The sequence below is a fragment of the Apium graveolens genome, chromosome 11 (assembly GCF_009905375.1).
Source record: "Apium graveolens cultivar Ventura chromosome 11, ASM990537v1, whole genome shotgun sequence".
Classification (NCBI taxonomy): domain Eukaryota; kingdom Viridiplantae; phylum Streptophyta; class Magnoliopsida; order Apiales; family Apiaceae; genus Apium; species Apium graveolens.
This window is the reverse complement of record NC_133657.1, coordinates 32,823,295-32,836,798: the sequence shown is the minus strand read 5'-3', so window position 1 is coordinate 32,836,798 and position 13,504 is coordinate 32,823,295. Positions and strand designations below refer to the sequence as shown.

Here is a 13,504-nt window from a genome sequence, read left to right as displayed (position 1 = left end):
TAAGTCGCTGGCACAGGCTGCTGTTGTCGCTGATAATTATTCACATACTGAACAGATTCGTTGACAAGAGAACACTGATCCGTAGCATGAGAACCTGCACAAAGCTCACAAACCATAGCTATTTGATTAACTCCATATGTAGCCAAAGAATCAACCTTCATTGATAGCGCTTGGAGCTGGGCTGCAATAGCGGTGGCTGCATCAACTTCCAGAATACCTGCTACCTTGCCTGATGTCATCCTCTGAGTTGGGTTTTGATGCTCATTTGCAGCCATCGTCTCAATAAGATTGTACGCCTCAGTATAGCTTTTAGCCCATAAGGCGCCTCCAGCTGCTGCATCGAGCATGGGCCGAGATTGGGCCCCCAAACCATTATAAAAACCAGTGATTACCATCCAATCCGGCATTCCATGATGTGGACATTTTCTCAACATTTCCTTGTAGCGTTCCCAAGCCTCGCACATAGATTCTGTAGGTTGCTGCGCAAACTGAGTAAGAGCACTCCTCATAGCAGCAGTCTTTGCCATTGGATAAAACTTCACCAGAAACTTTTGCGCAAGATCTTGCCACGTAGTGATGGACCCAGCTGGTTCAGAATGTAACCAGTCTTTAGCTTTATCCCTCAGTGAGAATGGGAAAAGCCTCAACTTGATAGCCTCATCAGTCACGCCATTATACTTAAAAGTGCTGCAGATCTCGACAAAATTCCTTATGTGCATGTTGGGGTCTTCAGTTGCCGCTCCTCCAAAAGAAACAGAATTCTGCACCATCTGAATAGTGCCCGGCTTGATTTCAAAGGTGTTAGCTTGAATAGCCGGATGAAGGATGCTTGACTGAATGTCATCAATTTTAGGCCGAGAAAAATCCATAAGAGCTGGATCAGCTTGAACAATACGATCTCCCATGTTTACTGGTTCTTTCTGCTCAGTTCCTGAATCCGAATCCTCAAAATCTAACTTCTCCGGAGTATCAATAACTTCATCTTTTCCTTCAGCTGTATCTAAGGTCCTCTTGCGAGCACGAGAACGAGTTTGCATAAACGCTTGCTAAAGTACATGAAACACAACCGAAAAGAGTAATTAACTACTACGTCCTAATCACTGAGTCCTAATGACCAATGATGGTAAGTACATAAACTAAACAAATACGCCGAGTCCCCGGCAGCGGCGCCAAAAACTTGTTAGGGCGAAATCACGCACTAATATTCACACAAGTATACGCGTTCGCAAGTAATATAGAATACTTTCTAGTTCGTTCCCTCAGAGACTCAGACTAATTTATTGTCTAATTAAACTCACTCACCAATGTATGATTACTTCTCAATGTTAAGATAACACTTAAAATTGTTGATTAAATATTAACTATAATTAACTACTTAATTAACCACTTAACTAACACTTCAATTTATCAATAATAAAACACTCATGAGATCACAACTTCATTATTACTTCCTTCTATAGCCATAGTTATTACCTTTAGCATGTGACAGTGATGATATTAATCGAATAACACGAAACTGATAAAAGCCAACTTTCATTGTACTAATACCATTCTACCAAACATCCACAATTAAGATAGAAGTTGAATAGTCATCAATTATGTTGAGTTCCTATATGTCTACAGAAATTGACAACACAACGATTTAAGCACAAGTTATTCCTTTTGATTACATAGGGCAAATAAAACTGTTAGAGTTACCCACTAATCATGCACAATGTACATGAACCTATGCTAGCATGGCAAGTTCTAAATCTCAAGATCCACCGTCGCTTCACAAGAGATTAACACCCTATCTTATATGTTCACGACGCATATAAGACGAATACGCACAACCAATACTAGATATCATGCAATCATCACATACTAAAGTATTAAACAATTAACTAAAGAATTCCATAATAAATCCGTTGCAACCCCATGATCACGATTAGCCCATAATAGAACTTATCGCCATCATGGGTTCATATGAAATCATGATAACAAACACAAGAAAATAATAACTAAACTGATTATATTAAAACAGAGTACGTCACAAGAGTAAATAAGTCAAAGCAAGAAAACTAGCATCCAACGTTACAACGAAACAAGAATCACAAGAATATATGCTTCCTCTTCGCTGCTGTATGCTAAATCGGTCTTCTTCCTTATCTCCTTCGCTTCTTGCAAAACACAATCTAAAACATAATCTCCTCTTAATACTCTGTGAAAAACGTCTCAAATCTACTTATATAATAGTCCCATAAAACTCAGATTACATAGAAGTTGGAAGCCAAACAGAAGTAGAAGTCTAAAATAATATATCTTTTTCCCCGACCCTGCGCGGCCGCTCAGCATTTCTGCGCGGGCGCACAAGGCTGCTGCGCGGCCGCTCAGCATTGCTGCGCGGGCGCGCAGGACCCTTCTGGAAAAATTCCATGTTTGCTCCGTTTCTTCGCCGTAATCTGCCCGTTCTTTTCCTCTCGCAATGGTGAACACATGCCAAGGCTTATTCTTGATGATTCCTCCTCCGAAATGCAACTAATACCCTGAAATGCATAAACACTAGAAAAACGCATCAAATACACAAAATACTTAATTTCAAGACGCCAATTTAAGCCATTTTAAGACGTTCTAAGTGGTATAAAATGCCACTTATCAGAACCCAACCAATAAACTGGATTATTGGGTTCAAGAAAGAAGAATAATTACAGATTTAAACAGAACCAATCGCCACAAGGAGGTGCCCCTTATTTATTTGCCTATCCTGGAGGGCCCTCAGGTAAGTGAGGTAAATACTTCTGTCCCTACTTCTTCTACCTCTCAAGTTTCTTTACCATTGACTGTGGTTATGACATATGTGTCAATGACCCAACAGATGCCTACCCAAGCCACAAAATCCAAAACATCAAAATCCAAATCAAAGAAAACATACTATGGTGTTTCTCAAAAGATGCCAGTTTCAAAATCTACCAAAAACAAAGAGGGGAGTGTGAAGGGGGGTGAGATTGGTGAGGGACATGGTGAACATCAAAGAAACCCTAAGAATAAGGATGATGAGGTGAGTGTAGTGAATATGTTGTGAACTTGATGATTTCATTAACAAAACACCTTAGTAGATTTTACTAAGTGAAAAATGTAGCACTCGACAGATAAGGATTGTAGTCCCAACGGATGACTCAATATAGTCCCGACGGATGATGATTTATTATCCATCGAGTGAGTAGCTTTTGTAACAATAAGTCTGTAGCACATTTCTACATACACATTGTTTAGATTCTGTAGTAGTACTCAAGTCATGTTGACTTTAACTAGATATGCAGAATAGGTTGATTAATTGTACATAGATGATGTCTTGTAATTCTGCATAAATGAAATGAAGTCAAGTGCCAGATAGTTACCCGACAGATAAACAACAATGCTACTCGACGGATGATCAACTAGGCAACCCGACGGATGATCATCAACCCGACGGATAATGAATTCAAACATCTGTTGATAGTGACAACACAGTCACATGCGTCGAATGTATGCAAATAGAATATGGAAGCCTATTCAACTGGGTTTTAGAGAACAAAGAAGCATTGCCATTTCCATGCTATTATGAAAATATTCAAAGATGCTGGAAAAGAGTAATGAAGTAGCATAGTATTAGACTTGATAGTTTTTGTTTTACTATCATGTCTTATTACTTTGTAATCTTGGTGTTATATAAACCAAGAAGTAACAAATAGAACAACTAACTAAGCAACCAAGAGAGAAACATTTGTAAGATGTATTTTTAGCATTTCTCTGCAATCTTAGTTGTTAAAATTTGTAAGCAACTGTGAGCTAATTGCTACACAGATTTCTCTTGATATATTATATATCTATGGTGGATACATTCAAATCCACCGGAAAGTTTTTAAAGACTTGTGTTTTTAATTACTTGTGTTTTGATTCATTTTATGTTATTATTCCGCACTCAACAAATCAATTCACACTGATATAAATATATATTTAAGTTAGAACACTTTTTATTTTTGAAAAAGTTTCAAGAATTCCATTCAACCCCCTTTCTGTAATTCTTGTTGCATTGTTAAGGACTAACAATTGGTATCAGAGCAAGCTCTTGAAGAACAAAGAGTTTAAAGATCACAATAAAATAGCAAGATGAACAAGAAGGATGTTGGAGTCAAGATTCCTTTTTCTGGATAAAGATAATTACCATCACTGGAAGGTAAAGATGCATCTTCATTTACTTTCTCAAGATGAGGCCTATGTAGATTTCATAGAGAGAGGCCCTCATATACCAATGAGAGCTGCAACTGGAAATGAGCCATCTGTCCCCAAGCCAAGGCATGAATGGTCTGATCCTGATATTGAACAAGTCAGGAAAGATAAGAAGGCCATGAATAGATTGTTCGATGGAGTTGATGGTAACATGTTTGACAACATCATCAATTGCAAAACTGCCAAGGAAGTTTGGGATACAATACAGATTATCTGTGATGGCACTGAGCAAGTTAGAGAAAACAAGATGCAGCTACTGATTCAGCAATATGAGCATTTTCATAGTGAAGAAAGTGAGTCTCTCACTAACATTTTTAGTAGGTTTCAAAAACTACTAAATGCTCTGAAGTTACATGGAAGGGTTTATCAGACAAAAGACTCAAATCTTAAGTTCCTTAGATCTCTTCCAAAGGAATGGAAACCAATGACAGTCTCATTGAGAAACTCTCAAGATTATAAGGAGTTTACTTTGGAGAGACTGTATGGCATCCTGAAGACTTATGAGCTTGAAATAGAGAAAGATGAGAGGATGGAGAGAGGAAAGAAGAAAGAAGAAAGGAGGGTCCATTGCACTAGTTGTTGAGTTAGAGAAAGAGAAGGAGATGAAGATGGAAGCTGTTGAATCAACTTCAAAGGTCTGTGAAAATAAGGGCAATGGGCTGATAGCAGAAAATGAAGATTCTTTGAGCCAAGATGACATGGAAGATATTGATGAATATCTAGCATTTCTTTCCAGAAGATTTGCCAAGCTCAAGTTTAAGAAGAACTTTAGAGCAGCTAAGCCAAATAGAAACATGGTGGATAAATCAAAATTCAAGTGTTTCAAATGTGGCTTGGCAGGGCACTTTGCCAGTGAGTGTAGAAAGTCAGATTCCAACAAAATGAAGTTTGAGCCTGTGGATTATAAATAGAAATACTTTGAGCTGCACAAACAAAAGGAAATGGCTTTTATTACACAGGAAAATAACTGGGCAGCAGAGGGTCTGGATGAGGATGAGAATGTCAGCTATGTCAATCTAGTCCTAATGGCCAAGTCTGATGAAACAGAGACAAGTTCTTCAAGTAATCAGGTAATCACCACTAACCTTGCACATTTATCTAAAGATGAGTGTAATGATGCTATAAATGACATGTCTACAGAATTATATCATTTGCGTGTTACACTTAAGTCTCTTACTAAGGAAAATGCTAAAATCAAAGAAAATAATTTGTTTTTAAGTGAGAGGAATAATGTGCTAGAGTTTCAGTTCATTGAATTTGAAAAATTAAGAATTGAGTGTAAAATTGCTAAGGATGAATTAATTGAGTCCTTGAAAAAAGAAGAGATCTTGAAGAAGCAGCTTGAACGAGAACAAGAGGTGATTAAGGCATGGAAAACATCTAGAGATGTTCATGCTCAAATCACTAAAGTTCAAGGGTTGAGTCCTTTTGTGATGCAGCCTGGAAGAAGAACAAGGAGAAGCTGGAATCCAATTCGGTGGAAGGATTGCTAACAGATGTAGACTCGACGGATGATGAGGGTCATCCATCGGATAACAAAAATCCTCATCCGTCGAGTGATATAAATCCTCATCCGTCGACTGTGAGCAAGCCTGTGAGTAAAGCCAAGCTTGTCAAGTTAAATGAGAAATATGGATCAGTTTCCAAGAATTTTGTTCCAGGAGAATCTAGTCAAGTGAAGAAGGAGAAGAAGGCTAATGTTGGTCATATGACTGTCAAGCAATTGTGTGACAGACTTGAAAAGATTGAGGTTAAAACAGAGGCTAAAAAGAAAAATAATAGAAATGGTAAAGTAGGGATTAACAAACACAATAACTACACACCTGATAAATATGCTCCTAGAAAAATTTGTGTCAAGTGTGGTAGTGTAAATCATTTGTCTGTTAATTGCAAATCTGCCATGCCTACTTCCATATCTGTGCCACCTCACTTTCCCAAATGCCTTCTATGCCTATGAATGCTATGTCTACACTGAATATGAATGCACAGTTTGCTAATATGCCATTTGCACCTAATCCTTATTATGCTCCATTTAGTATGCCATAAATGCCATTTAGCATGCCTTACTGGAATAACATGTTTACTAATAGCATGCCATTCCCTGTTAATCAAAATATGCATGATAATTCTGCTGCAATGAATGGTTTCAAAGGCCCAACTCAAATAACTAAGGATGAATCTGATATCCCCAAGTCAAATGAGATCAAACATAAGAAACAGAAAAAGAAAGCTAACAAGGCAGGACCCAAGGAAACTTGGGTACCATAATCAACTAGATTTGATTTTGATGTGTGCAGGGAAACAGAAAGAATCTATGGTACTTGGATAGTGGTTGTTCAAGAAAGATGACTGGTGATTCTACCGTGCTCACAGAGTTCAAGGAGAGAGCTGGCCCAAGTATTACTTTTGGAGATGACAGCAAGGGTTATACTGTGGGATATGGCTTGATTTCAAAAGACAATGTCATTATTGAGGAGGTTGCCTTAGTGGATGGTCTCAAGCATAATTTGTTGAGTATCAGCCAGCTTTGTAATAAAGGCAACTCGGTAACCTTCAACTCAGAAGCCTGTGTTGTGACTAACAAGAGGAGCAACAAAGTGGTTCTCACTGGTGTGAGAAAAGGAAATGTGTACCTAGCTGACTTCAACTATCAAATGCAGAATCTGTTACTTGTCTTCTCAGCAAAGCAAGTCAGGATGAAAGTTGGTTATGGCACAAGAAGCTATCCCATCTAAACTTCAAGACCATGAATGAGCTAGTAAAGAAAGAACTGGTTAGAGGCATTCCTCAAGTGGAGTTTTCTAAGGATGGATTTTGTGATGCCTGCCAAAAAGGAAAGCACATCAAAGCATCATTCAGGAAGAAGCTTGATTCAACAATTGAAGAACCTTTGCAACTGCTACACATGGATTTGTTTGGACCAGTCAATGTGTTGTCCATCTCAAGGAAAAGATTTTTCCTAGTAATTGTAGATGATTTCTCAAAGTTCTCTTGGACATATTTCCTAAAATCTAAAGATGAGGCTAGTGAAATCATCATCAATCACATAAGGCAAGTCAATAATCATCCTGATTTCAAAGTTAGAAGAATCAGGAGTGACAATGGAACTGAGTTCAAGAATTCTATCATGAGAGCATTTTGTGAAGAAAATGGGATTTTGCATGAGTTTTCAGCAGCAAGAACTCCACAACAAAATGGAGTAGTAGAAAGGAAATATAGATCACTTATTGAAGCTGCAAGGATAACGCTTGAAGAGTCTAAGTTACCAATATATTTCTGGGCTGAAGCTGTAAATACTGCATGCTACACTCATAATATTTCTCTGGTTAATCAAGCAAAATGCATGACTCCCTATCAATTGTTCAAGAACAAGAAGCCAACTCTAAATTTTCTTCATGTCTTTGGCTGCAAATGTTATATCTTGAGAAATCAGACTGATCAGAATGGGAAGTTTGATGCTAAAGCAGATGGAGGAATTTTTGTTGGATATGTTGTTGGTAAAGCATATAGAGTCTACAATCTAAGAACCAACATTGTTATGGAATCAATACATGTTGTGTTTGATGATAAAAAGATTGAAGGACTGCAAGATGGAGATTACCATGAGAGCCTCAAATTTGACAATGTGGAGATGGTTAGTGATGACAGTGATGATGAAAGTGATCAAGGAACAGTATCAAAGGATAATGCAGAAAAATCTCCTACCAATGAAGCACAAAATTCAACATCTGGCGAGTTGCAAAATGCTTCATCCATCGGGAGACAATCTGCTTTATCCGTCGGGAGACAACCAGCTTCATCCGTCGGTACTCAAGATTCTCCATCCGTCGGGCCATCAGCAGAAGCTGGAAGTTAGAATAGATCACTTATAGAAAGCTCCCCTTTCTCAAATCAGAGATCCATTAACTCAGGGGGAGTTTCTAACAATCAAAACTCAATCACACATCAAGACAACAATGAGGCCTCTTCATCTAAAGCTAATCTACCTCAACAAAGAAAATGGACAAAGGATCACCCCTTTGAGATCATCATTGGTGATGTATCTTCTAGAGTTCGATCAAGGAGAGCAACTCAATAAGAGTGTCTATGTAACAACTTTCTTTCCAAGGAAGAACCAAAGAAGGTAGAAGAAGCTTTGTTGGATCCTGATTGGATTTTAGCTATGCAGGAGGAGCTAAACCAATTTGAGATGAATAAGGTATGGAAGCTGGTTCCCAAGCCTAAAGGAAAGAATCCAATAGACACCAAATGGGTATTTAGAAACAAGATGGATGAAAATGGCATAGTAGTCAGGAACAAAGCCAGATTGGTTGCTAAGGGTTATTGTTAACAAGAAGGAATAGATTTTGATGAAAGATTTGCTCCTGTTGCAAGACTTGAAGCCATCAGAATCTTCTTAGCCTATGTAGCCCATGCCAATTTCAAGGTCTATCAAATGGATGTCAAAAGTGCCTTTCTGAATGGAGACTTGGAGGAGGAAGTCTATGTTAGTCAGCCTCCTGGTTTTGAAGATCCAAATTTTCCAGAATATGTCTACTATCTTTTGAAAGGACTTTATGGACTGAAGCAAGCACCTAGAGCCGGGTATGACACTTTATCAAAATTCCGTTTGGAAAATCACTTCACAAGAGGTACTGTTGATAAAACTTTATTCTTTAGAAATGTTAATGGCTCTAGTATACTTGTTCAAATTTATGTAGATGACATTATTTTTGGCTCTACAGATGAAAAACTTTGCAAAAAGTTTGCCAAATTGATGTAGAAGAAGTATAAAATGAGTATGATGGGAAAACTAACTTACTTTCTTGGTTTGCAAGTTAAGCAAGTTAGTGCTGGAATATTCATTAGTCAAACTAACTACATTTATGATCTTTTAAAGAAGTTTGATCTAATGGATTGCACATCTGCAAAAACTCCCATGGCCACTGCAACTAAGCTTGAATTAAACACTACTGAAAAGTCTGTGGATATTTCAAGTTATAGGGGCATGGTTGGCTCACTTCTGTACTTACCAGCTAGTAGGCCAGATATAATGTTTGCTACATGTTTGTGTGCTAGATTTCAGGCTGATCCTAGAGAATCTTACTTAGTAGCTATTAAGAGAATTTTCAGATATCTCAAGGGAACACCAAAACTTGGCATTTGGTACCCTAGAGATTTTGGTTTTGATCTAACTGGTTATTCAGATGCAGATTATGCAGGTTGTAGAATTGATAGAAAAACTACAACAGGAACCTGTCAATTTCTAGAAAACAAGCTTGTGCCATGGTTCAGTAAAACGCAAAATTCAGTTTCTACTTCTACAGCTGAAGCTGAATATATTGCTGCTGGCAGTTGCTGTGCATAGATTTTATGGATGAAAAATCAATTGCTAGACTATGGTTTGCAAGTTGAAAGGATTCCTATTTTATGTGATAACACAAGTGCAATTGCCATCACTGAAAATCCAGTACAACATTCAAGGACAAAGCACATAGACATCAAGTACCACTTCATAAGGGAACATGTAATGAATGGTATTGTGGAACTACATTTTGTTCTAAGTGAGAAGAAGCTTGCAGATATTTTTACCAAGCCACTGGATGAATCCACCTTTTCAAGGTTAGTAAGTGAGTTAGGTTTGTTCAATTATTCTTAAATTTTTTCAGATAATTTGCAAGTTGTAATGCAGCCATAAATTTAATTGGTTTTACAGTCTTGGATGAAATTCTGGCTAAGTCAAAATTTACATCTCGACGGATGATCAGTATCCATCGAGTTTGATCATCCTTCGGTATACATTTTATTAATAAAATCAATTACTTTTCTGGAATATTTTATAACTCGACGGATAACTGACTTACTCTCATCCGTCGAATTGTTTTGAATCTTAGCCGTTAATTCCCTGAACCTTATCCATCGAGTATACTTATAGTTTGTAAGCATAACACGACGGATAATTGGTGGAATTTTTAAAGTTTATTTTTAAACGGCTATTTTGGGCAATTTTCATTGGTTACTTTATTTTACTTTATTATTTTTGACAGTTATTTTTGAGATAGTATAAAAGCTTAATTCATTTCCATTACTTTTCTTTTATCATGCTCAAATTATCTGCTCTAAATTCTCTCTTTCTCAAAAGCAACTATCATCTCAATCTCTGCAGATTCCACTCTCTAACAATGGCACCAGTAGTCAAGATCATGTCACAAATTGGATACATCTATGAGAAGAACCACTTCACGGCTCTGGTAAACAAGGGGATTCAACATTCAAGTGACTACCACAAAATGATGGATTTCGTGAAGAACTGCAAACTCAGCTATGCAATGCTAGAATCACCCACCATCTTCTATGAGGTTGTTGAAGAGATGTGGACTACTGCTTCATATAAATCGACAGATAAGACCATCACACTCACCATTAAAGGTAAGGAATTCTGTATTAATAGTGTTGTTATCAAAGCATGTTTCAAGATTCCTGATAATACTGTGACTTCACCACACACAGACACTGATATAGTTAATATGCTTAATTCCATGAACTATGCACTCTCTACTTCTAAGTTAAGTGACATTATGAGATTGGGTCTTAGGAAGGAATGGAGTTTCATGTGTGATGTAGTGACCAAGGTCTTTTCTGGTAAAATCAATAATTTTGATTCTGTCAATATCTCTATGCTTAACCTGCTTTACATGCTTGTAACTGATACATTCTTTAACTTTAGTAATCTTGTTTTGTTTAAGTTGGGGTTTAAGTTAGGGGAGTTAAATAAGAGGGGTAAAAGTGTTTACTATTCTAGATTCTTCATGATGCTTGCTAACCACCTCTCTGAGGAAATTGTGCTTGAGAACCCAAATAACAAATTAGATTGTTAGGTTCAAGAGAGGAGAATTATTGCAGATTTGAACAGGGCAAATCATCACAAGGAGAGGCCACTCTTCTATTTCCCTGTAATGGAAGCACCTCAGGTAAGTGAGGTAAGTTCATCTGTCCCTACTCTTCGAACCTCACAGATTTCTTTGAATTCTAGTGTAGCTATGGCAACTGTGCCAATGGCCCAATAGTTGCCTACCCAAGCTACCAAACCATCAAAAGTTTCAAAATCCAAATCAAAGAAAGCCTCCTCTGGTATCTCTCAAAAGATGCCAGTTGTAAAATCCACCAAAACCAAAGAGGGGAGTGTGAAGGTGGGAAAGGTAGGTGAGGGACAAGGTGAACATAAAAGAAACCCTAAGGATAAGGATGGAGAGTTGAGTGGTTCCCAGCCTAGCCACACTGCAGTTTCCCAACAAACTGCAGTAATTAATAAGCATAAAAGCTCATTTCTAGTTGCATCCTCCCAAAAGGATGTGACTATTGAACAAAGCTCTCAACCAAGAGCACATGTCAAAAAGGTAACGACACCAGCTCACCTCAAACTTATGCCAGAAAGAAGAAATCCAAAACCTTTGGGGATGCACAGGGTTCATACACTGTGCAAACTGGTGTTAAAGATACAGTCACTGCACCTTCACAAATCCAGCTTGATGTGGCTCCAATAAATGTGGAGTCACAACCAAAATATTTAGTTATAGAAGCACCTCAAACACCAAATTCTCCCATAAACTCTCTGGATGTGGATATGATCAACACATCAATTTCTGATTCCCCTTCTTTAACTTTGTTGGGGAAGCCAAAATCTAGTGCAAGTGAGCATCATCTTTTGGATGATTTGTTGGCTCACTTGCCAATTCTTTCAGGAACTGTTGAAACATCTATGCCCAAAATCTCATCAATCAGCACAGAGTTTACAATAGTTTCAATTCCAAGTTCATTCATTTCTACTCTCTCGATGGATATTGCTCATCCGTCGAGTAGTGATTGTATCCCGACCGATAAGCTTAACAACATTTATCCGCCGGATAGTCAAACTGCTAACCCGATGGATATTCCTCATCCATCGGGTATCTCTCCACAACTTCAAATTTCATCTATTATCTCTAGTGCAGAAGACTTAATGGTTGTACAGTCACTCTTAGGATTGAGGGAAAAGAGTATTATGAGTGAGAGTCTGGGTTGCTCCCAGGAAAAAGGAGAGGAAAAGAGTGAAAATAAGCAATCCAGTTCTTCAGGATTGGCAAAAGAGAGTGAGAGGAGTCCCACCTTAGATGGTGAAGGTGAGGGTGTGAGGGTGGGAAGCCAGGGTGAGACCCTGATGCAATAAAAGAGAGAACAAGAGAGAAATGCAGGTACATGAGCTATAAGAATGGATGTCATTGCTAGTGAGTTAATGAATGTTCAAGATGCAGACATTGAGGGACTATCTCAGCAACCTCAAGCTGTTATAGATTCCACCTCCCTTGATGCTGAGACATTTACTCACCCTGTTCCAGCTTATCAACTTCTAGCTGAACAGGGCAATGATAATGCAGAAAGGATGCTCAACTTGGTGCACACCACACAGTCAATGCTAAGGGATAAGGATTCCATCACAGCTTTTCCCTCTATAGCTGGTGATGTTGATTATGAGACTGGTGGTTCAGCAGAGTTCTTTGGAGATGAAGGTGGAGATAGTGAAGAAGAGCCATTGGACATAGGGGAGAAGTAGGTTCTAGCTCAAGATCAGGCATGCCATCATGGGCATTTTCAAAGCATTGTGATGAACACTACTTCAAGACAACCCTGATTCAACTCATAAATCAGACAAATTATGCTCTTCAAACCACCACAAATGCCAACACCAAAAAGCTCCTTCAAGCACATCTTGCTTCTCTGCAACTACAACAGATTCAAGGCTTCCAACATGCTAGAGATATCAACACCATTAAAGGAGATATTGATGAGATGAAGAAGGCTATTTCTGACAAAATGGACTCTAAGCTTCCAGAAGCTACAATGCTTGATATTAAGAGACAGCTCAGGAAAAATTCTGATCTTTCCACAAAGATGGATGCCTAGGATACAAGGATGACAACTATAGAAGCATCTCTTACAACAATTCATCTGCATCAAGCTCAACAGACAGACTTGCTTCAAAAACTGGTGGCTGCATAAACCTCCTCTACTCAACTTGCTGATAACAAAAAGGGGGAGAAAGAGAATTCTAGGAGTGAGGGGGAGCAAAAAGTGCTCAACATTGAAGTTAGCAAAGTAATTGTGCATTTAATTACTTTCACCAAGCCACCAGCCAAAGATAGCATTGATCTGATAAATGAAGCAGCAGCCAATTTAAGAGCAGCTGAAAAGGAGCAGTTGAAGCCAATCAACTGGGAGGAGATTGATGAGGACATTCAGA

General features: G+C 38.2%; 1 non-coding gene across 1 annotated transcript; it reads left to right on the top strand.

Moving 5' to 3' along the window:
- The first annotated feature begins 405 nt into the window (after positions 1-405).
- Positions 406-512, top strand: LOC141698838 (small nucleolar RNA R71). Its single transcript, XR_012565338.1, has one exon. It is a non-coding gene; the product is annotated as a small nucleolar RNA R71 (small nucleolar RNA).
- The last annotated feature ends 12,992 nt before the right edge of the window (positions 513-13,504 follow it).